The 24070-nt window shown below is 39.2% G+C and overlaps 1 protein-coding gene across 13 annotated transcripts in view; it reads left to right on the forward strand.

Annotated features, from left to right (window-relative positions):
- Zfand4 (zinc finger AN1-type containing 4) overlaps window positions 1-24070 on the forward strand; it is a 92523-nt gene that overhangs the window by 17339 nt on the left and 51114 nt on the right. For 3 of the 13 annotated variants that reach the window (XM_029565728.1, XM_029565731.1, XM_029565734.1), the window contains exon 4: window positions 6659-6776. The exons of the other annotated variants lie outside the window; for them this stretch is intronic. The gene's annotated coding sequence lies outside the window, so the exon portion shown is untranslated. The remainder of the gene's footprint in view (window positions 1-6658; window positions 6777-24070) is intronic. 13 annotated transcript variants of the gene reach the window in all.

The following is a 24070-nucleotide window of genomic DNA, read 5'->3' on the forward strand; positions in this document are numbered from 1 at the left end:
TTTGAGAACTTCAGAGATGTATGCAATGTATTTTGATTGTATCCTCCCCGCTGCCCTCCTCCAACTCTCCCAAAGATAGCCGCCTCCCAACTTCTGTCTTCCTCCTTCTCTTTTTCCTCCTCTTCCTCCTTCTCCTCTAACCCACCGAGCCCAGTTAGTGCAGTGTGCATGCTCATAGGTGTCGGGGGTCATCCACTGGAGCGTGGGCATTCTGCCAGGGGCCACACCTTCTCCCAGTAGCTATCAAAAAGAGGACAAAAGGAAAAATAGATGAAAAGGGGTATACTTCAAGATATAAGGAACTTCTAATAGGACTCCACTCAGGAAATAAGCCACTAATCTACAAATGGGATTTCACGAAATTAAAAAGCTTTTGTATAACATAGTAAGCAATCGAGTGAAGAAACAGCCTCCAGAAGAGGAGGTGTTCTGTTACCTTGATCAAGGAGTCTGTTTGTGCCAGTGCCTTGTTGCTTGTGTCACCGCGTTCTGCAGGGTAACTTGAAGTCCGTTATGGTGACAGCTCCAGCAGCCCTCCTTTGCTCAGGATTGCTTTAACTGTCCTGGGTCTCGTGCTCCTATGTTAACCTCTGTGAAGAATGTCACTGGAATTTTGGTTGAATTACATTGAATCTGTAGATTACTTTGGCAAGAGGCATTTCACAGTGTTTATTCTTCCAATGTATGAACATGGGAAGTCCATATTCTAGTGTCTTCCTTAATTTCTTTCCTCAGTGTTTTTTCACGTTTTTTTTCTGGCTATTCTAAATGAGATTATTTCCCTGATTTCATTTTCAATTTGCCTGTCACTGACATAGAGGAAGGCTAATAATTTTTATGCATTAACTTTTTGTTCTAACACTTTGCTGAAAGTGTTTCTTGGTTCTGAAAGTTTTCTGGTAGAGTCTCTAGGGTCTGTCATGTAGAGACTCATATCACCTGCAAATAGAGATGCTTTGGCCTCTTGCTTGCCTGTTTGTATTCCTCTCTTTCCTTCTCTTGTCTTACTGTTCTAGTTATGACTTGCAGTGCTGTATTGATAACAGTGGAGAAAGCTGGTACCCTTGTCTTGTTCCTGATTTTGGTGGAAGTACTTTGAGTTTTTCCCCATTGATACTGTGTTGGCTGTAGGTTTGTCATATATAGTCTTTATTATGTTGAGATATCTTACTTCTATTTTGAATTTCTTCAGGACTTTTAACAAGAAGGAATGTTGGATTTTACCAAGCCTTTTTCTGAATCTATGTAGATGACTGTGTGATTTCTGTTGAGTGCATTTATGTAATTTATAACATTTACTGATTTACAGACCTCAAACCATGTCTACATGTTTAGAATAAATCCATTTGTCTATGGAGAATAATCTTTTTTAAAAAGTTTATTTTGTGTTACAAGTAATGTACCTGCATGTATGTAAGTGCACCATGTGCATGCACTACCCTCATAGGGCAGAAGAGTGCATTGGATCCTCTGGAACTGACGGTATGGAAGTGGTTAGCTGCCATGTGGGTGCTGAGAGCCAGAGTCCTCTGCCAGAGCAGCAGATGCTCTTAATTGCTGAACCATCTCTCTAGTACCATGGTCAATGATCTTTTTGGTATGGTTTTAAATTTGGTTTGCAAGTATTTTGCTGAGAATTTTTGCATCTAAGTTCATCCGGGAAATTGGTCGGTAATTTTATTTCTTTTGTGTGTGCATCTTTATCAGGGTAATACTAGCTGCTGTTATCAGGCTAGTACTAGCTTCGAGAAGACACCGGAGGTTTTCCTGATTTTCCTATTTTATGGATAGTTGAGAAGCATTAGCTCTTTAAAATGTAAAATTCCCTAGTGAGTCTATCTGTGCCTGGATTTTGTTTTTTAAGGATTTTTTTACCTGTAAGTTTATATTGAAATTCAGCTTCAATATTTACAATTTCACATGGTATTTTTATCGACTGTTTCTAGCCAATGTTCTTATATGGTTTACATGAGTTCTTCGTGTAGCTTTCAAGAACTGATATTCTTAATTTTCTATGATATTCCAGTTTCATACATGTTCGAATCACAGCTGTGTCCCAGTTGTCTTGTCTCAATGTCAAGAGTTTAAAATGTTCAAATTTGGGGCTGCGAAGATGGCTCAGTGGTTAAGAACACTGACCGTTTTTGCAGAAGAGCTGTGTTTGAATCCCAGCACCCACATGGCAGCTAACATCTGTCCGTAACTCCAGTTCCAGGGGATCCAACAGCCTCTTCTGTTGTCTGCGGGCATTGTACAACATGGGTGCACTTACCTACATGCAGGCATAATACTCGTACACATAAAATAAAAATAATAAATAGAAAAAAAGTTCAAATATTGAAAATTTAGGATGCTAATATTGGGGCTACCATAATATAGAAAAGAATAATACATTTTATGCTTGAAATTCTCATTAACATTTACTGTAGTAATGGAGTATGAATTTTAATGTTATTATAATGTTCAGGCATTTCCTACTGAAGCATACTAAAGTTATAATTTTTTTTCTTCTTTTGTTGTTTTTTGTTTTTGTTTTTGTCTTATTTTTGAGGCAGGGTCTCCCTGTAGCTCCAGCTGGCCTAGAACTTGCTATGTAGACCAGACTGGGTTCGATCTCACAGAGATCTGCCTGCCTCTGCCTCCAAGTGAAAATTTTTCTTATATTAACTTATGCTGAATTAATTAAAAATACAAATTTATCAGAAAAACAATTATGCATCTGCTCAACATCACATAATCTGAAAAATGGTTCTAAGGTATTTCTTGTTCAATTCCCAAAAATAAAGGTTTTCATACAGAAAGCATTTGTATCCCTAGATCTCTAAAGCAGATAAACATACAAAAACTGGTCTATTACAGCTTTAAAGTAGCTCATATAGTTACATAAAATATTTTCTTTACAATACTTTCTCAAATTCGAAAGCTATTTGTTTCCTAATGGTGTGACAGTCTTCATTTCAAACCTGTTCTGTTTCAGCTGTGATACTGCAGAGTTCTTTGGCCACTATAAGTCCCATTAGTTGACTGGAATTTCTGTCTCCTTTATGTCTTCATTTTGGTCTTCTATATGCAAAACAAATTCAATCATTTGTTACTTTGATTCATGAATTCCCATCACTATTTCTATATTTGAAAACCACATGTACCTTCATGGGGTCTTTGAGGTAGAGCTTCCAGGACATGCAGCTGAACTCCTTCCAGGTCTGTGGAGCTAGAAACAGTGCAGCCCCACTCTCTGTCCAATCCCTCCTGCTGCTGCCCACTGGGAGAGTTTTTTTCTTCAATATATGTATTTTTATTGAATTTTTCTGCAGTTGTATACATCAAAAAAATCCATCCATTTCTTTTAGATTTCTAATTTAGTGGAATATGTATTTTCAAGGTAAGACCTGATGATCTTTTTAATTTTATTGAAATTTCTTGTAATACCTCCTTTTTCATGTCTAATGTTATTAATTTGGATCTTCCTTCTCTTTTCTGTTTGTTTTGTTTTGTTTTTGAGATGGTCTCACTGTAGCCCCAGCTGGCCTGGAACTCATTATGTAGACCAGGCTGGCCTTGGTCTCACAGAGCTCCTCCTGCATCTGCCTGCTGAGTGCTGGGACCAAAGGTGTGCACCACCTCAACTGGATCTTCTTTCTCTTCATTTTGGTTAGTTTGGTGAAGGGTTTGTCAGTCTGATCTATTTTTTCAAAGAACCAACTCTTTGTTTCATTAATTTTTTTCTATTTTCTCATTTTTATTTCACTAACTTAAGCCCTGCTCTTAATGATTTCTTTCCATTTACTGACTTGAGGTTCGGCTCTTCTCCCTTTTCCAATACATTAAGGTCTACCACTGAGTTATTCATGTGACACCTCTCCGATTTCCCAATGTAGGCTCTTACAGCTATCAGCTTCCTCTTAGAATTGCTTTCCTTGTATCCCATAGGTGTTGGTATGTTGTGTTTTCATTTCCACTGAATTCTAGGAATGTTTTATTTTCTTCCTAACTCCTTCAAGGACCCATATACAAGGGTATACATCAAATGATAGAAAAGAAGAGACAGAAAGAATAGGTATAGAGTGAATTGCTGGAACAGCTGTGCTGATTTGAAGGGTGACATTCTCAGACCCCTCTACTCTAGTAGGTTCCATGTGGTGCCTACTAGAGAGGGGAGGGGAGAGGTGCGGGAGAGCAGAGAATGGCAGCTGTTGGCCTCTGAGGCCTCAGTGTTCTTGGGTTTTTCTGCCACTGCTGGGACTGGAGGCCTGGTTCAGCAGTGCTTTCTGGCCCTGCCAGACTCAGAAGCTTACAGTGCTCTGTGGTCCCACAGGAGGCTGCGCCCAGTGATGCTCTCTTGTCTAGCCAGTCAGGTCTGACCTCTTAAAGGAAATATACTGAGGCACGCTAGACCTTTCTGGGTATCTTCTAATCAAGGAAGAAAGCCATGCTTGCATTGGGAGCTCACATAACCTTCACTGTAGTCCAGAACTCACCACTTACCAAGAATGTATTTTAATGATGCTGTCTTTTCTGAGAATTAACTAATCAGTCTTAGAAAGCACCACATAAACAGAGCAGCAGAGTGCAGCACAGTGGCGGATATGGTTTTGTGGCCGCATGTTACTACAACTGACTCCTGTTCCCTAGCAGGTATTCCAAGGCCCATCTTTTAGCTAGCCTAGCTTCCCTGCTCACAATTCTGCTGAAGGCTCTAAAATGCTGGTATGTTATAGTAGCTGCAGGCCTTAAAGTTGCCTTGTGTGTGTGTGTGGGGGGAAAGTATTTTAACGTTTGAGTCAACTGTACGCATATTTTTCATGAAATTGCCTTTTGGCCTTCTAAAAGTTTCCAGGGTAATATGTTAAGATTTTAGTTTTCTGCTGTGTCTGTGGTTACAGTACCTTTTCATTCTACATTTGTGCCTTTTCTCTTTCTTGGTCAGTCTTGCTGAAAGTTTTTCTTGCCCTTTTCAAAGGTATCTTTCATTTCTGTTTGCTTTGTTTATTTATTTTGTAATTTTCTGCGCCATCATGCTTTTGACTTCTTTGTGCATAACTGTACCTTTTCATATTCTTTTATTTCATAGGAAATTAACCACTACATTTATTTATTTTGAAACAAGGCCTCACTATGTAGCTCATGCAGGCTTGGATCTGTAAAGCCTCCTGCTTTGCAGCCTCCTGAGAGCTGAGGTTATGGCATGTGCCACCATGCCTATCCCTTTCCTACTTCATTAATTTTCAATCTTTCTTCTTTTTTCTGCTTGCTTGAGATTTATATTCTCTGCTTTCCCAAGGAAGAAAGTTAGGTTATTGGTATATTAGATTTTTTTCCCTAATATGATATATTTCATAGCACAAGTTTCTGGGGAAGCACTACTTTTGCTGCTTCCTGCCAATTTTGATAAGTTGTATTTTCATAATACTAACTTAGTTTAAATGTTTTCACATTGTCATTGAAGCTTTCTCTTTGTGTTTTAGTTCTTTGACAATTGCATGCAGGCATGTAATACATTCTGGCCACACCTACCTTTTAGCCCCTCCACCAACATCCCCCTCTTCCAACAAGTGCCCCTCCCACTCTGATGTATTCGTTTTTGTACTGTCACCCACTCAGTTTGAGCAGATGGTCTGTGTGGGCAGGGATGGGTCAGGAGCTATCCATCAGGGCATGGGCACTTCACAAGCAGACCCATGACTGAAGACAGTGACTCCTTCCACAGCAGCTATCAGGCCAATGGCTCCTGAGGTGTCGGAGAGAAGTCTGGGCTTCACCAACCCCGCTCCTATCCATGACTGGATATTCATGGGTCCAATCTTTTGAAATTTTTTTCTCCAATCTATGTTGTTTCAGTTCTAAATATTGTAGCTTTTTCCATTTATCGTTCTGCACTGGCTTCTGGTCTATTAACATACTTTGTGTGATTTCTGTTCTTTTAACTTTGTGGTGTTTTGTGTACAGAGTATGTGCTATATTGGTGAATGTATCATATGAGCTTGAGAAGAATACATACTCTACTGTGGGTGATGATGTCGTGTAGATTCAGTTACATCAGATGATTGACTGTGTGGTTGAGTTTATATACTGACTGATTTTTGTCCATTTCTGATAGAGGAATGTTTAATTCTTCAGTTACAAAAGGATTTGTCTGTTTATTCTTACAGTTTTTTTTAACATATATTAGTCTGTATGTATATCTGTGTCTGTGTCTCTGTGGGAGTTGTGCGCATGTGACAGTCAGAGGACAGCTTTGAGGAGTCAGTTCTCTTTCGCTTCCATGTGGATCTGGGTGACCAAATTCAGGTCCTCAGACTTGGCAGCAGTGCTAGGCAGTCCCCAGACTACTCCATAACACTTTCTTTACATAATTTACTGTTTTCAGGTACACACTAGGGGTTGCTATGCCTTCTCAGAAAAGTGATTTTTTATCATTATGTAGTGCCACCACCCCTTTGTCACCAATAACTTAGTTTTGAAGTTTGTGATCTGCTCTGTCTGCAGTTATTATAGCTATTTCTGCTTTATTTTGGTTAGTATTAGCCTGGGATAGTTTTCATTTTTATTTTAAAGGAATATTTTTATTGTGGATGTATCTTTATATAAAGTGGATTTCTTTTATTTAACATATAGTTGAGTCATACTTTTTATTTCTTTGTATTTTGTTTTGAGACAGGCTCTAACTGTGTAGCCAGACCTGGAATTTGCTGATGACCCAAGCTAGCCTTGAAATAGTGATCCTTCTGCCTCAGCTTTCTGAGTGTCGGGATTACAGATTTAGGCTACCTTGCCTGGTAAGATTTGTTTGTTTCTTGTTTATTTACGTTTCTGAGACATAGACTTATGTAGCCCAGGTTGGCCTTGAACATACTGTGTAGCTGATGATGGCCTTAGACATCTGATCCCCTTGCCACTACTTTCTGAGTGCTGGGATCACAGTCGTGCACTACCATATGCAGGGTATACAGTACTGGGGATCAAAGCTAGAGCTTCATTCATGCTAGACAAACACTCTACTGACTAAACTACATCTCCAGTTTGCAAGTCTTGTTTTTTGACAATCTCTTATTTTTAGTTAATGTATTTAAGTCATTGATACTTAAAGTGATGAAAATGTGATTGGATTGAAATCTACCATATTTGTTACTATGTCTTCTATTCTTTTCTTTCCTTGTTGATATTTTAGTTGATTGTTTTACGTGATCGACTGATTCTATTTTCTTACTCTTCTTAGGATATTGTGTTGGTTTGTTTTTATCAACTTGACACAAACTAAAGTCAATTGGGAAGAGGGAGCCTCAGCTGAGGCATTCCCTCTACCAGATTGTCCTATGGCTATGGCTTTGATGCATTTCATTAATTGCTGTTTGATGTGGAAGGGCCCAGCCCACTGTGGGTTCTGACATCCCTAGGCAGGTGGGCCTGGGCTGTATAAGAAAGGTATCAGAGCAGAGGTAGGGAGCCAGTAAGCAGCATTCCTCCATGGTCTCTGCTTCGGTTCCTACCTTGAATTCCCTCAAGAATGGATGGACTGTAACTTGTAAACTTTCCTCCCCAAGTTTGTTTTTGTCAGCATTTTATTACAGCAATAGAAAAGCAAACAAGGAAAAAAATACGCTATGAATTTTTAGTAGTTATCCTAGAGTTTGTAGTACATTTACATCTACTTCACGCTCACCTACAAATATCCCTTGAACTGCTTCATGGGTAGTGAAGTTACCTTAGAACAGTAAAATAGCCCTCATTCTTCCCTCACATCTCTATGTCATTGATGCCTTTTATTGCACTTAAACAGATAACATATGATCATCATATACCTTACTGGTGATATTTTGAGCCCAGTGTTATTTCTTAGACTAAGTGAAGTTTTTATTTTATCTTTATATTTCTCTTTTACTTTGTGCAGCTCTAAGTTTCTTACCTACATTATGTCCCATTTCTAAGAATGTCTTTTAACACTTCTTATAAAACGTTTCTACTGCTAATAAACTCCCGAGTTTTTATCTGTGGAAGTCTTATTTCACTTTCATTTTAAGTGTTTTCTATCAGCATGGATTAACTATATATAATAGGGTTTCATTACAGCATTTGCACAGATGTATGTGGTGCATTTTCATCTTGTAGATGCCCGTCAACCTCTCCTGTTCCCCTCACTCCACTGATCCCTTTCCTCTTCCCAACTAGTTTCTCCTACTTCTGTGTCTTTTACTGCTTGGGGGGCTAGAGTGCTGACCCTGTGTGTTTCATTGGGGGAGGGATTGTTACAGGAGGATGGGTACCTTCTCAGTGACTACACCACTACAGAAAATGTCTTTTGCTCTCCCAGCAACCATTAAGAGCCTGTGGATACTCAGGGAGGGGTGGCGCTTCACTGAGCCCTGCCCTCTGCATGACGGGATGTTGATGGCTTCAACAATATGGCTATAGCTCTGTAATACAGATTGAAGTCTGGTACGGTACTCCCCCTGGCATTGCTCTTTATGCTCAGGATTGCTTTGGCCATGCGGGGTCTTTTGTGTTTCCATATGTGAAGGTATTCACGCTGCTGTGAGTTCATGAGTGCAACAGCTATGGCTATGCTGTGCCCAGAAAACAGCATTCAGCAACACCCCACCCCTTCCTCTGGCTCTGCATTCTTTCCTTCTGCTCTTCTATAATTTCCCCAAACCTTGGAGGGGATGATAGAGATGTCCCTTTTGTAGCTCAGCACTCAACAATCAAGTGCTCTCATCACTGAGCAGTTATGATTTTGCATTAACCACTGCCTGCTGCAGAAAGAAACTTTACTAACTAGACCTGACTGCAGCACTACACTGTGGACACAGATACAGTTACAAACATGGCAGTTTGACAAGCGCATCATATCCATTTAGCAAAACAACAGCAGTAGCTCCCATTAAGCCCCATGAAACCCCCCAGTTTGGGGTCAACTTGGGCTACATGAGACCCTGTCTTAAAACACAAACAAGAAGGAAAAGTAGGATTCTTCAAGAACCGACAGTAGAGTTGGTGTTTTCTGCTGAAAGCTTCCAACAATCTAGTGGCCCTAAAAGGAAAGGAGAGAAAATCTGGTGGCAAGAATACTAGGCATTGGGTCAGAGGTAAGTTTTTGGTCCCTAAACCCTGCAACTCCTGTTTTTGCTTTTTGTGTTTTGAGACAGAGTTTTGGGATATAGCCCAGGCTAGCCTCTTTATTCCAAGTGCTGGGATTATAGGAGTCCACCACCAAGCCCTGTAATAAGTTAAGGATATCCTTTCCTTTCCTTTGCAACATTACAAGATATTCTGGCATCGTCCTGTTTATCTCTGGCCTCTGTCCTAGACTTAACATGTTTTCCAAGGAGCACTGTTTTCTGATTTTTGGGTTTAATTGGAGAATGGTATTAGTATCCAGGATCTTGAAATAACAATAGACTTTTTACAATCCCATGTGGTGGCATATGCCTTTAATCCTAGCACTTGGGAGGCTAAGGCAGGCTGATCTCTGTGAGTTCAAGGCCAACCTGGTCCAAATAATGAGTTACAGGCCAGCAGGGACTACAGGGAAACCCTGTCTCAAAAAAACCAAAAACCAAAACAACCCCCCCCAAAACAATAGACTTTTTATTCATAATAATTGAAGCCCAAAGACAGTGGAATGTTATCTTCATAGTGCTGAGGAAACAAAACAAAACAAAACAAAACAAAAAACAAACAAACAAATGCTATGTCCACCTAGGATTAAATAGCCAGTGAATCTATCTGTCAAAGATGAGGAAAAATAAAGATGTTTCTAAATAAAACAAAACTTGATATTACTAATAGTGCACTCTTGTTGTCCTGACTTTCCTTGTGTCTGTTCTTGACACTTGTCAAATATCAGGTGGCTGTAATTGTGTGCACTCATGTTTGGGTCTTCTATTTCCTTCCATTGATCTATAAGTCTGTTCATGTGCTAATATCATGCAGTTTTTATGACTATAGCTCTGTGATGCAGATTGAGGTCTGGCACAATACTCCCTTGGCACTGCTGTTTGTACTCAAGGTTGCTTTGGCTGTCCCAGGGTCTTTTGTGTTTCCATATAAATTTTAGGATGGATTTTTCTCTTTCTGTGAAGAATGTCACAGGGATTTTGATTAGGATTGCATTGAATCTGTAGATTGCTATTGGTAAGATGGTCATTTATAGTATATTCTACCAGTCCGTGAGCATGGGTGGTCCTTCCAGCTCCTTGTGTCTTCCTCAATCTCTTTCTTCAAAGATTTAAAGTTTACATTGAAGAACTGGAGAGATGGCTCAGCAGTTAAGAGCACTGTCTGCTCTTGCAGAGGACCCAGGTTTGGTTCTCAGCACCCACATGGTAGCTAATAACTGTCTATAACTCCAGTTCCAGGGAATCTGATGCCCTCTTCTGACCTCCATGGGTATTGCACAATACAGGTGCACTTAGATACATGCAAGCAGTACACTCATACACATAAAATAAAAATAATAAAATATTTTTAAAATGTAAAATATTTTAAAAATATAAAATAAATGTTTAATACATACATATTTGTGTATATAAATATATTTTTGAGGCCGTTGTAAATGGAATTATTTACCTGAACTCTTTCTCTGATTTTTTGTGGATTGATTTTGTAACCTGTCACTTTGCTGAAAGTGTTGATCATTTCTAAAAGTTCTTTTTGGGTCTCTTATGTATAATATCATAATGTGACCTTTTTTTCTAATTAGTACTCCTTTGATTTCCTTCTCTTACTGCTGTAGCTAGACTGTGAATCACTGTATTGAAAAGGAGTGAGGATAGCTGGCAGCTGCAGATGCCCACCACAGCATCCATTCTCAAATACTGAGAGTGGCTTGTGCCACTCAAGAGCACTTTCACTGCCCTCCTGTGAGTCTTTATTGGAAGCTCTGGGAGATCAGAGTTAGAAGTTCACATTTGATAAGTATTCAAGCAGTGCAAAACACAAAGGAATGTTTCCATTACAATAGTGAGAAAACAGCACAGTGTGCTCGGGGCTGTGGTGCCTGGCCCAGTAACAGACCTCCTTTGATGTATGCAAAGACAGGGGCATGACAACCTATTCCCCAGTGTTCCAGAAAACAGCTGTCTTGTGGTCAGCATCCTGGGAGCAAACTCTCCTCCCACACCTCAAGCCTCCACATCAGCAAAGCCTGTTAGTGAGCTGAGTGCCAGGAGCCTGTTAACTATTTGTGAACAGAGCACTATTGTCCTTAAGGGGCAAGAGGTGTGACTACCATCAGCCTTGTCTGGTTTCTGATTTTAATGGGATTGCTTCAAGTTTTTCTTCATTTAGAATGATACTGGATGTGGGTTTGTTGTATAGAGCCTTAATTATGTTGGGATATGTTCCCTCCAGTTTAATTCCTTCTACAACTTTTGTCAAAAATGCAAATTGGATTTTGTCCATGGCCTTTTCTATTGAGATCATCATGTGATTTTTGTCTTTATGTCCCCTTATATGTTATATTATGTTTATTGACTTAAGAATATTGACTCATCCTGGCATCTCTGGAATAAAGCCAACTTGATCATGGTGGATAATCTTTTTGATGTGTATCTGTATGTGATTTGTGAGCATTTTGTTGAGAATTTTTGCATCTATGTTCATTCAGGATATGGGCCTATAAAGTTTCTTTTCCTGGTTTTGTTATTAGCGTAATACTAGCATCATAGGAGTTTAGGAGTTCTCCCTCTGTTTCTATCTTTTTAAATAATTTAAGCAGTGTTGGTTGCAGATCTTCTTTGATGGTCTGGTAAAATTCTTATGTGAATCCATCTGGGCCAAGGCTTTTTGTAGTCTGGAAGCTTTGTATTAATGTTTTGATTTCCTTATTACATGTCTGTTTAAACTGTTGATCTCTTCTTGGTTTAACTTTGGTGATTTCACTAAATTTAGAAATTTTCCATTTATTTTAGGTTTTCAAATTTAATACAGTATAGGTTTTTAAAGTACTCCCTTATAATGTTCTGGATCTTTTTGGTGTTGGTTGTGATGTTCCCCCTTTTGTCACTGATTTTGGTGATTTGAATTTGCTCTGTATTTCTTTTAGTTAGCGGGACTAAGGGTCTGTCTGTCTTTTCAAAGAACCAGCTCTTAGATCCATTGATTCTTTATATTCTTTTCTTCATTTCGACTTCACTGATTTCTACTCTGATTTTTATGATTTCTTCTTGCCTTCTGGGTTTGGTTTGTTCTTGCCTTTCCAGATTCTTGAGTTGTACCATTAAGTCATTTATTTATGCTCAGTCTGAGTTTTTTAATACAGGCACTTAGAGTTATAAATTTCCCTGTTAGGACTGCCTTTAATGTGTCCCAGAGATTTTGTTGTGTCATATTACCTTTTTCCTTGGTTCCAGGAATACTCTTATTTCTTTCTTGTTTCTCTTTTTTGACTCATTCATCATTCAGGAGTGTATTTAAGAGTTCATATGGTTATTAGAGTTTCCTTTGCTGTTGATTTTAAGCTTTATTGCATTGTGGTCTGTTGGAATGCATGGAATGATTTCCGTTTTTTTTGTATTTGTTTTGTGCCCCAGTGTGCTGTGTGTTTTAGAGAAACTTGTGTGGGCTGCTTACTAGAATGTGTATTATTCAGTGCTTGAGTGGACTATTCTGAAGATGTCTGTTAGGCCCATTTGATGTGTGATATCATTTAGTTCAGATGTTACTCTGTTTATTCTGCGTCCAGTTGTCCTGTCTATTGGACAGAGTGGGGTATTGAAGTCGCCTATTACTGAATTGGGGTTAATTTGTGTCCTGAAGTCCTAGAGTACTGTTTTTATGAAATTGGATGCACCAGCATTTGGTGCATATATGTTCATGATTGGAATGTCTTCTTGGTCAGTTTGTTCTCTTGAACAGAATGAAATGACGTTCTTTATCTCTTCTGATTAATTTTAATTTGAAGTTTGTTTTTTCAGATATTAGAATCACAATGCATGCTCGTTTATTGGTGCCATTTGCTTGAAATACTTTTTTCCATCCTTGCATCCTGAGGTAGTGCCTATCTGTGAAGGCAAGATGAGTTTCCAATAGAAAACAAAAAGCTGAATTTTGTTTCTTAATCCATTCTACTAGTCTGTGTCTTTTGACTGGGAGTTGAGGCCATTGATATTTACAGTTATTATTGAAAGATATGTATTAGCTACATGTCATTTTTATTTCTATTTGTGTTTTGTGTTTTGCTTTCTTTCGGTAGCCTCTTAAGTATGGTCTTTCCTTTCTCTAGTCCTTTGTTTTTCTTTGAGTATTCTTGGTAGGGCTGGTTTGGTGGACATGAATTTTTTCAACTTGTTGGTATCATGTAAGATTTGTCTTTCCTCTTCAACTATGATAGACAGGTTTGACAAGTAAATATTCTGAGCTGTAAATATTCTGACGAGTAAATATTCTGAGCTGTCATCTGTGATCATTTACAGCTTGGAATACATTGTTCTAGACTCTTCTAGTTTTTACAGTTTGCATTGAAAAGTCAGCTGTAATTTTTATGGGTTTCTCTTTATGTGTGACTTGTTTTTGTTCTGCAGCTTTCAGTACTCTCTCTTTGTTCTGTATACTTAGTGTTTTCAGGATGATGTGCTGTGGGGCGTTTCAGTTCTGGTCCTGTTTATTGATGACAAGTTTGGTTTGCATGCCCTGTGATTAGCTCAGTGAAGGAGTTTCTTCTGATGGGGTTCTGTTTTGTAAATTGAATGTTAACACTGTATTCACCTCTTTCCAATTTGGGGGGCCAGGATGATGCCCTAAAGACCTCCCTTCTCCAACAAATCCAAGAAGGGTTGGTTTCTTTCAGCTGTTCAGATTTTCAGCTGCTAGAATGGATTACAACTTCTGAGCTCCTTACATGCCAGACTAGAACCTGGAGAAGCTCTGGCTGCTATGCCAGGAATAGTTGGGGGCCGCTCAGAAGAGTCTCCTGCAGAGATTCAGGTGGTGAATGTGCTCTTGGATTAGGGAACGGTAGTTTGAGAGATAACTCTTTGTATTGTGGATGTTTGGATGGTGCAGACCCAGTGAGATTGGCCAGCTGGTAAAAATGGTAGGATGTTAGCAAGAGTTGTTGGAGTGACTGGCATTTTACCCCACCCTTATGTAAGCATTTAATTTTTTTTCTTTGTAGGGATTAGAGCAGTTAAATTTATTTCCAATTACCAATATTCATTATGAAAGAAATTTTATGTATCAGTTTCTTTTTTAAAATTTTTATTTTTTATGTATGTGAATGCATGTGTGTAATTGCACCCATGCATGCAATGCCCATGGAGGCCAAAACAGAGTGTCAGATGCCCTGGAACTGGGGTTATGGATGGTTGTCAGTCACAATGTAGGTGTTGGGACCTGAACTCAGGTCCTTTGCAAGAGCAACCAGTGCTCTTAACTGCTGATTAAAATTTCTTTCTGGATTACATTGACTAATATCTCTGGTGGTATGTTGAATAATAGGATAAATAGTGGCCATTCTTTCCTGTTCCCAGTCTTAATAGAAATGTATGTGGTGTTTCTCCATTAAATAACATACTGGTTTTATTTAGTACATGATAAGAGAACATCTCAGCTCTCATTTTCTTCAAGTTTAAAAGATATTTTTATTGATTAGAGAATTATATACAATGCATTTTGATCATATTCAGACGCTCCCCACCCCCATACCTTTGCCCCCAACCTTTACTCTTCCCCCCATTTTTACTTTTTAAGGCCTATGGAATCTAGCCTGTTTTTCCAGAATGCTCTTGGGTTTGGGTCTATCCCTTGGAGTCCGGTCAACCTACCAGGTGACACACCAGTAAGGAAAGCGCCTCTCCATGTCCCAGCAGCTGCTAATTCCCAGTTTGTTAATGCTCTTCTTGGCATCCCTGGAATTTGATTTTTTTTTCTGTTTCTCCTTAGAACTATTACTATGATGTATGACATTATTAGATTTCTTAGTATTGAACTAACTTGCATTTGAAAATATTTTATATAGTAAATACTTTTTCTGATTTACCATTGGATTCTATTAGCTAATATATAACTTGTTTATTTTGAAATAGGATCTCCCTGTGTATTTCAGGCTGGAATTTGCTGTGTAGTCAAAACTGGCCTCTAACTCATGATCCTCCAGTCTCTGCTTCCCAAGTGCTAGGATTACGGGCATGTGCCACCACCCCCATATCACATATATATTTTATATCAATATGAATGCATGAGATTTTGGTTTGTAGATTTCTTTTTGTCGTAGGTTTAACTGTCAGCATTGCTTGCTTTTCCTAATTTAGGGATTTTCGCTCAGTTTTCAGGGTTGCGCATAGATGTATATATCTCACTGAAGGCTCCGTGTGTTCCTATGAATCCTTCTGGGCCTAGTGCTATGTATCATGATGCCCTTCTTGAATATAACGGCATGCATTTTATTATCTGCCATTCCATGGTGTATTATCTTCTTGCACTTTTTTCCCTTTTTTAAAGATGGGATCTCATGTGCCCAAGTTGGCCTCTGACTCACGCCCAGGATGACCTTGAACTTTTGACCCTCCTGTTTCACTTCCTAAATGTGGAAATTGCAGGCTTGTGCCTGCACCCGGTTTATTCTGTGCTAGGTCTGCGAGCTGGGCAAGCATTCTGCACCGAGCTGCAGCCAGCCCTGCTTTTCCATTTTCTGCCTCATTGTTTTCTTGTGATTTCTCTTTACTTACATTGGTCTTTATTTTGCGATTATAATTTATTTTCATTCCTATATTTATTTGGTTCTGTAAATTCTCTTCTGATAACTTACTGCATTTCTTAAGAGCCTTACATTTTTTAATCCTATAAATTCTGTGTATCTCCTTTTACTTGATTTCTTTTGAGTTTCTGGTAATGTTTATTTTTTCTTATCTTCAAATGCTTGGATTTTTAAAAATATCTTATTTTTTTATTTTATGCATATGAGTGTATTGCCTATATGTATATATGCACCCACGTTGTGCAAAGCCTGTGGAGGCTAGAAGAAGGCATCAGATTCCCGTGGAACTGAAGTTTCAGATGGTTCTAAGTTGTCATGTAGGTGCTGGGAATTGAACCTGGGTCCTTTGCAAGAGCAGCCAGTACTCTTAAGCACTGAGCCATCTCATCAGCCCCTGCTTGGATATTTTTAACTGTCATTGAAATGTGTCCTTATGATTTTCTTTTACTTTGTGTCTGTTTTTCTGAATGAAAATTTTTCCCTTGCTTGTTGTGGTTATTTAATGATACATTCTTTGTTTGCATAGAAATGTCTGGAAATTACATGTATGTCTAACTGTTTATTTGGTGATGAGGGTGGTGGTGTGAGACCCCCAATTTTGTGGTGCTTTTTTGAGTAGGAATCTTAAATTTTAAAACCCTTTCTTTTTCCTCTGCCCACTGGAATCACTAAAGGGTGTGAAGTGTGTTCTTCAGGTTGCTGTGGACTAGCCCAGGTCTTGCCCTTCCTTACTTGTGGTTCTGAAGAATAACTGGAATGTGCTGGGATTGCAACATCTTAAAATGCTAGGCTGCTGAGGATAACCCCTGGGCTCTGTTCCATCCTCCCCTGGAAACAGAATGACCTTCAGCGCTTGAAGCCAGCATGTCATGTGGCCCTGCACAAGCTGCTTTCTGGGGTCCCTCACTGCAGTCCAGGTTGGGGTATGGGTCATCTTCCTGATCAGTGGGAGAACTGAATGGCAAGGAAATTTAGGCTGCTGCTTTTTGCAGCCTATGAAGTAGTGCTTTTCATTGCGTGTGTGTGTGTGTGTGTGTGTGTGTGTGTGTGTGTGTGTGTGTTCTTTCTCACCAGACTCAAACAGGTTGGTACCTAGTGCATACTGAAATTGTCTCACAGCTTACTCCTTGTCCATTGTTTTCTGACTTCTTTAGAAGCATCTTCAAATTGCATGGCTTTCAAGTCATTTTCTTATAATCAGTTCTCTCATCAAAGTACACTGTAGTTATCTGAGTCCATTTTGTAAACTTCCATGCACAGAATAGCCTTTATCTTCCTGGTTAGGTTTATATCAAGCTTATGGGCCCTCAAGATGGCTCAGCGGGTAAAGGCACCTGTCGGCAAGCCTGACAACCTGAATTTGATCCCCGAGATCTACATGCTGGAAGGAGAGAACTGACTCTTGAAAGCTATCCTCTGACCTCTATGTGCAGGCAGCCATGCATGTGCCCATACACATTCATACACACATAAGATAAATAAATTAAAATGTAATAAAATATTTTATATTAAACTTAGGATCAATACTAGCTTCCCTGTATAACTCATGATATTTCCTTAAAAAAAAAAACCAAACTATTCAGTAGTTATTTTTTTAATTTATTTTTATGTGCATGAATGTTTTTCCTGCATGCTTGTCGGTGTACCCATGTTGTGGAGTGTGTGGAGGCCAGAGGAGGATGTCAGATTCCCCTGGAACTGGAGTAATGGACAGTTATTGGCCACTATGTGTGTGTGCTGGGAATCAAATCTGGAGCCTCTGTATGAGTGGCCAGTGCTGTCAACCACCAAGCCATCTCTCCAGCCCCCAGTTAATTATTTTTGAAGTTTCAAAATGTAATTATCCTGATTTCCTATTAAAATAATACTTAGGGGTGCTGGAGAGATGGCTCATCGGTTAAGAACACTGGCTGTTCTTGCAGAAGACCCAGGTTCGAATCCCAGCACCCACATGGCAGCTAACAACTGTCTCTAACTCCAGTTCCAGGGGATCCAACAGCCTCTTCTGTCCTCTGAGGGCATTGCACGACACAGGTGCACTTACCTACATGCAGGCAATACACGCATATACATAAAATAAAAATAATAAATAAAATGTACTTAGGTTCTTTAGTGTCAATTAAGAAAAATTTAAGTTATCTTGCAAAGTAGTAGTGGGTTTCATTATGGCATTTTCACACATTGTCCCTAATGGCTACCCGGGCTCCTTTACCCCCTCTGGTTGGCTCCCTGCTCCCCTCAGCACTCCTTTTCTGCTTTCATGTCACATGTTTTTCCGTCATTCTTGCCTTTCTATCTCCTCCTCCCTCACTTAAGATCCCTTCCTCTCCTCTCATGGTCTTCCTACTTTTTTTTTTTTTTTTGGTTTTTTTGAGACAGGGTTTCCCTGTAGCTCCAGCTGACCTGGAACTCTCTATGTAGACCAGGCTGGCCTCTGCCTCCCGAGTGCTGGGATTAAAGGTGTGTGCCACCATGCCCGGTGCCTATTTCAGCTTTTAACTTCTTTAGCCAAATTGCCTTCTAAAATGGTTGTACTTTTTGGTAATCTCTCACAGAGAGCCCACATATATGAGGAGTCATGCAGTAGTTGTTTTTCTGAATCTCAGTTATTTTTCTCAACACAGTTATCTCCAGTTGTATCCATTTCCTGAAAATGGCATGATTTCATTTTTTTTTTTGTCTTTTTGAGACAGGGTCTCCCTGTAGCCCAGCTGGCCTGGAACTCACTATGTAGACCAGGCTGGCCTTGAACTCACAAAGATCCACCTGCCTCTGCCTCCCAAGTGCTGGGATTAAAGGCATGGCCACCACGCCCGGCTCATGATTTCATTTTTTAAAGGCTGAATTAAATTCCACTGTATCTGTGTTCCATATTTTCTTTAGTTATCTGTTGATGGCTATCTAGGCTGGTTCCATTTCTTAGCTATTATTAGTAGTGTAGCAATGAACATGGATGTGTAAGTATCTTTCTGGTATAGCTGAATCCTATAGTGGTTCTATTTTTAAATTTTTTGAGGAGCTTCCACACTGACTCCCACAGTGACTGTATCCTATTACATTCCCACAAGCATAAGTGTATAAGGATTCCTCTTGCCCCACATCTGACATTTGCTGTCATTTGTTTTCTTGATGACAGCCCTTCTGACTGGGATGAGATAGAATCCCAAAGCAGTTTAAATTTGCATTTGCCTCATGACTGAGGATGATGAATACTTTTTCCAATAATTATTTGACATTGGTGTTTAATCTCAGAACTGTCTGTTCATGTTGTTAGTCTCTTTATTGTGTGATTTGGATTTTGGTGTTTAATTTCTGTAGTTCTTTATGTATTCCACATATTAACCCTCTCTGATATATAGAGGGTAAGGATACGTAGTTTGTGATTGGTTCCTTTGAAACACAGAAGCTTTTTAATTTCATGTAATCCCATTTGTCAATTTTTGGGGTTGTTTCCTGTGCTACCCCAGAGTTCTTCTCAGAAAGTCCTTGCCTCTGCATCTGATTCTGAAGTAGTTTGACTGTGTTTTCCTGTGGCAGTTTCCGTTTCAGGTCTTATCAGGTCTCTAATCCACTTTGAGTTGATTTTTATGCGGGGGAGGAAGATGGATCTAATTTAGTTCTCTGTGGATGGATACCTAGAGCTCCCAGCACCATTTGTTGAAGAGACTTTTTTCCAATGTATGTTTTTGACAACTTTGTTGAAAATATGGCAGCAGAGGATGTATGAGTATAATTCTGGGTCGTCTGTTTCTATGAGACCTCCTCCATTGGTCTCGATGTCTGAGTTGTTTTTAATTTATGAGCCAGAGAGAGAGAGAGAGAGAGAGAGAGAGAGAGAGAGAGAGAGAGAACACCCATGTCACAGCACACATGTGGAGGTCATTTGGTCCTCTTTTGCCTTCTACTATGTGGGTCCTGGGGATCAAAATCAGGTCACCAGGCTTGGCCACAAACACCTTTACCCACTGAGCCATCTCATCAGCCCCTAAATGTCTGTTTTGGTACTAGGACCATTCTATATTTGTTCTAAGTATTATTACAGCTTTGTACTATAATTTCAAAACATGTAATACTGTAACATTTGCTCAGGATTACTTTGACTATTTGGAGTCTTTTGTGCTTCCATGTGAATTTTATGATTTTTTTCTATTTCTGTGAGGAATATCATTGGAAATTTAATGAGGACTGAATTTAATCATTAGATTGCTTTTGGTAATATAGCAAGTTTTACAGTATTGATTCCACCAATCCATGAGCATGGGAGGCTTTTCCATCTCTAGTGTCTTCAGTTTCCTTTTCTGTCTTAGAGTTTTCATTAGAGATATTTATCTCCTTGGTTAGGTTTTATGACCAGGCATTTTATTTTCTCAACCTTTTATGAATAGGATTCCCCCGTCCTGATTTCTTTCTTGTCAAGTTCATTATTAATATATAGAAAGACTGCTGATTTCTGTATGTTGATTTTGTGTCTTGCTATTTTGCTGGGATTGTATATCAAGTCCAAGAGTTTTTTGGTGGAGTCATTAGAGTCTGTTAAGTATAGGATCATGTCATGTGCAAATAGGGATAGATAGTTTAGCTTCTCCCTTTTCGATTTGTATCCTTTTTCCTGTCTCTTGTCTTATGGCTGTAACTAAGACTTTGATCACTATTTAGAATAAGAGTAAGAATGAGCCTCTTTACCTTGTTCCTGGTGTTAGAGAAAATGCTGAGTTTTCCCCCATTTAGTGTAATGTTGGGTATAATGTTTAGTAATATGTTTTTGTATGTAGACTTTATTACACTGAAATATGTTCCTTTTACTCTAGTTTCTTGCTTATTTCAGGAAGAGATGTTGACCTTTGTCAAAGGCCTTTTGTGTGTCTATTGAGATGATCACACGATTTCTGACCTTAATAAGCTAGAAGTTCTGTTGAGTCTACTTTTATAATTTATTTTCAATGCAAAAATGAATGTGTTTTCAACATATATCTGTCTGAAATTATTTAAGAAAACCCCGTAAGAATCATACTTGAGTTATAATATGTAAATATATATTATTATAGCTGAGTGTTCTTTCCTGATAAATTTTCTTTTCCTTTTTTTAAAAAAATCTTTTTGAGACTGGATCTCCCTGTAGCCCTAGTTGGCCTAGTAGACCAGGCTGGCCTCAATCTCACAGAGATCTACCTGCCTCTGCTTCCCAGCTGCTGGAACTAAAGGTGTAGGCTCCCATAACCTGTCAAATTACCATTTTTGATGGAGGCTTACTGTATAGTCTATGGTGGCTTAGAACTTCTTATATAGCCCAGGGTGGCTTCAAAGTCATTGTCTTTCTGCCTTAGGCTTCTGAGTGCTGGGACTGTGTTGCGACCCATGTCCAGTTTCTCCCATAATTCATTTGTTGAGTCCTTAACCCCCAATGTGATAATGTTTGAGGATGGGCTGTTTAGTAGATAAATTAGGACTGCATGAGGTCACAAGGGTATAGATCTCACGATTATTATTATGAGACATGAGCGCTCCCTTTTCCTGTTCTTATGGAAAGAAAGGATCATATGAGTGTACAGTGAAAGGGTAATTGTTTAAGTGCCAAGAAAAGCAGCTTTAGAATGGAACCTTGATCCCATGGGCTTCCAGTCTCCAGAACTGAGGGACATAAATGTTAAGTCACCCAGCCCATGTTTTTAAGTATTTTTATGGCACCCTAAGATTTATTTCTTTCACTCCCTCTCACTCTCTTTCTTCCTCCTGTCTCTGTCTCTCATTCACATTCACATATACTTCATCACATCAACCTAAGGTAGAGATTTTCCTAAGATTATTTGGAAAAATTATAATGGAAATGCGCATGCCCACAGTAAACTATGAATGTTCAAGAAGATTGGGGCAAGGGAAAGTTATTAAAGGCATAAGTGAGAATGATTACAGAAAACTGTTTGAAATTGTCATTCTTGGCCACAGAATAAATAGCAAGAGCAGTGCTAATCATGTTGAGTAAGTCAGCTGCCAGGCCAGAGTCCTCATGCAGGTACTTTTGTGTGAGGATGTGATGGCCTTTGTGCAAGACTGTAGTTCTGGCAGTCTTGTGATAGTTACTATCCCAATTAATGTATGAGAATGCTTGTTTTATAATCAATCTTTTTAAAATATTTTATTTTTTATGTGTATGAGTGTATTGCCTGCATGTATGTGAGTGTACCCGTGTCATGCAATGCTGCAGAAGTCAGAAGAGGGCTTCGGATTCCCCTGGAACTGGAGTTAAGGACAGTTCATAGCTGCCATGTGGATGCTGGGAATTGAACCTGGGTCCTCTGCAAGAGCAGTCAGTGCTCTTAACTGCTGAGCTATCTCTCCAACCCCATAACCTATCTTTATTATTATTTCTTGGCTAAGATTGATCCAATGATTCCATTTTTATTCTGAAAATTTTCATAGTCATAGTTTTGTTCATAATGGTGAAAAATTGGGTAAGTGAAAATATCTTTCAATAGAGGACTGGATAAATCAGTTAATCAAGGTAAAATATGTCTTGGAATAGTATCCACTGGCTAAAATGTATTTGTTGACATTTAAAATATATATTGTTTTTTTATTTTTTATTTTCATTTTGTCTGCGTGTTTTGCTTGCATGTATGTAAGTACATCAATGTGTGCAATGCCCACAGAGGCCAGAAGAGGGCATCAGATCTGCAACTGGAGTTAAGGACTGTTAGCTGCCATGTCAGTGCTGGGAACTGAACCTGGGTCTTCTGCATGAGCTGCCAGTGCTCTTAACTACTGAGCCATCTCTCCAGTCCTGTACGTTGTTTTGAAAAAAAAGAAAAGCAATACATAAAACCATCCACAAAATATATTTCCATTTTATTAAAATAATTACATATATTTTATTAAATTTTTGTGGATTTCATACAATAGTTCTTAATCATATTTAGCCCCCCCTTCCCTACCCACACCACCCTCATAGCCCACCCACGGGGCTTCATGCATTTTGTTGTATATGTTAAGGCCTATCTAGTCAAGTTTGTGTGCCCAGATGTCCCTTGGTGTGTGTTCATCCACTGGAGCCTGTTCTGCCTGTCTAGCATCACTCCCTTAAAAAAAATATCAATTCTCCCTCACCCTGCAGTGATCAGCTGCCAATAAATAGTTCCCTGCCAGAGGTGTGGCCTCCTGCCCATTTCCCCAGTTCTGTGCTGGTTTTTGTGTAATAGAGTTTGCATGGGTCTTATGCATGCTGTTAAAGGGAAACATACCCTAAATATTAATACTAGGTTATAGCTAGGCATGGTGTACATATCTGTAGTCCCAGCATTTATGAGGCTGAGGCAGGAGGATCACAAATCCAGGGCCACCTGACTGGGCTGCCTGGTAAGATGCTTCTTTAAGGGGGAGGCGGGGGATGGCAAGAGAAGAAGTTAGTTTATTTTATAGAAATTAATATATCTGAATTTGGTCATATAAGAAAAAGGAGTTGAGGTTTAAAGGCAAAACACAGTTCATAAATAAGGCTGCTAGATTAGCCAATAAAAATCCAATAACCCTGTCCGAAAGCAGAATTGGCTTGTTTTATGTAGTTATGGTTCTGAAATGCCAGTCTGGGCAGGGACCCTTTTTAATGTGTGAGAGATGCTGAGGCTCATGGAGTTAATGACTTTCTCAAAGTCATCCAGCCACTCCAGGGGCAGTCAGGATCTCAGTATGTGCTTGGATGACCCATACATCGTATATTGTCTGGCCAACACTTTATGTCTTTACACTGTTCAGTGTTGGCTAGGTCATTAAAAGTACTTACAGTGTTGGGGGGAAGCAGACTTATTACTATCAGATCAGCTCTAAAGTTTCCATTACAAAATAAAACAGTGCTTAAAGGATGTAAGCATGGTGTTACTTAATCAAATTGTTTTATCTGTTTATGCTAGTGAAATCCTCTGGATAATCTTGATGATTTAAATGTTTTTAAATATTGAAAATATCCTAAATTAGAAGCATTTACCAGTGCCCCTCTCTTTTAGCTAGAATTAAAAGAAGTGGTCCTCTGTTATATCTGGGAGGCTGGGTGGGGGAAGGGGTCAGTATGTGTATGCACATGTGCATGCTTGCCCCTTAAGCCTCTACATAGAGTCAGTAGTGACCTTGTAGAATATTTTATTGAGGATGTAGTAGGTATTCAGGTCTATTTAAAAAAAAATTTAGTTATTTATTTTTATGAGTGTGTTTTGCACTCATATTGTGCAGTGCCCATGAAGGCCAGAAGAGGGCATCGGATCCCTTGAAACTGGATGGTTCTTAGCCATCACGTGGGTGCTAAGAATTGAACCCCGGTCCTCTGGAAGAGCAGTGAGTTCTCTTAACCACTTGAACCAACTCTCCAGCCCCATATTCACATCTATTAAT

This window comes from Nannospalax galili, unplaced genomic scaffold (assembly GCF_000622305.1).
Source record: "Nannospalax galili isolate Female #2095 unplaced genomic scaffold, S.galili_v1.0 scaffold2819, whole genome shotgun sequence".
NCBI lineage: Eukaryota > Metazoa > Chordata > Mammalia > Rodentia > Spalacidae > Nannospalax > Nannospalax galili.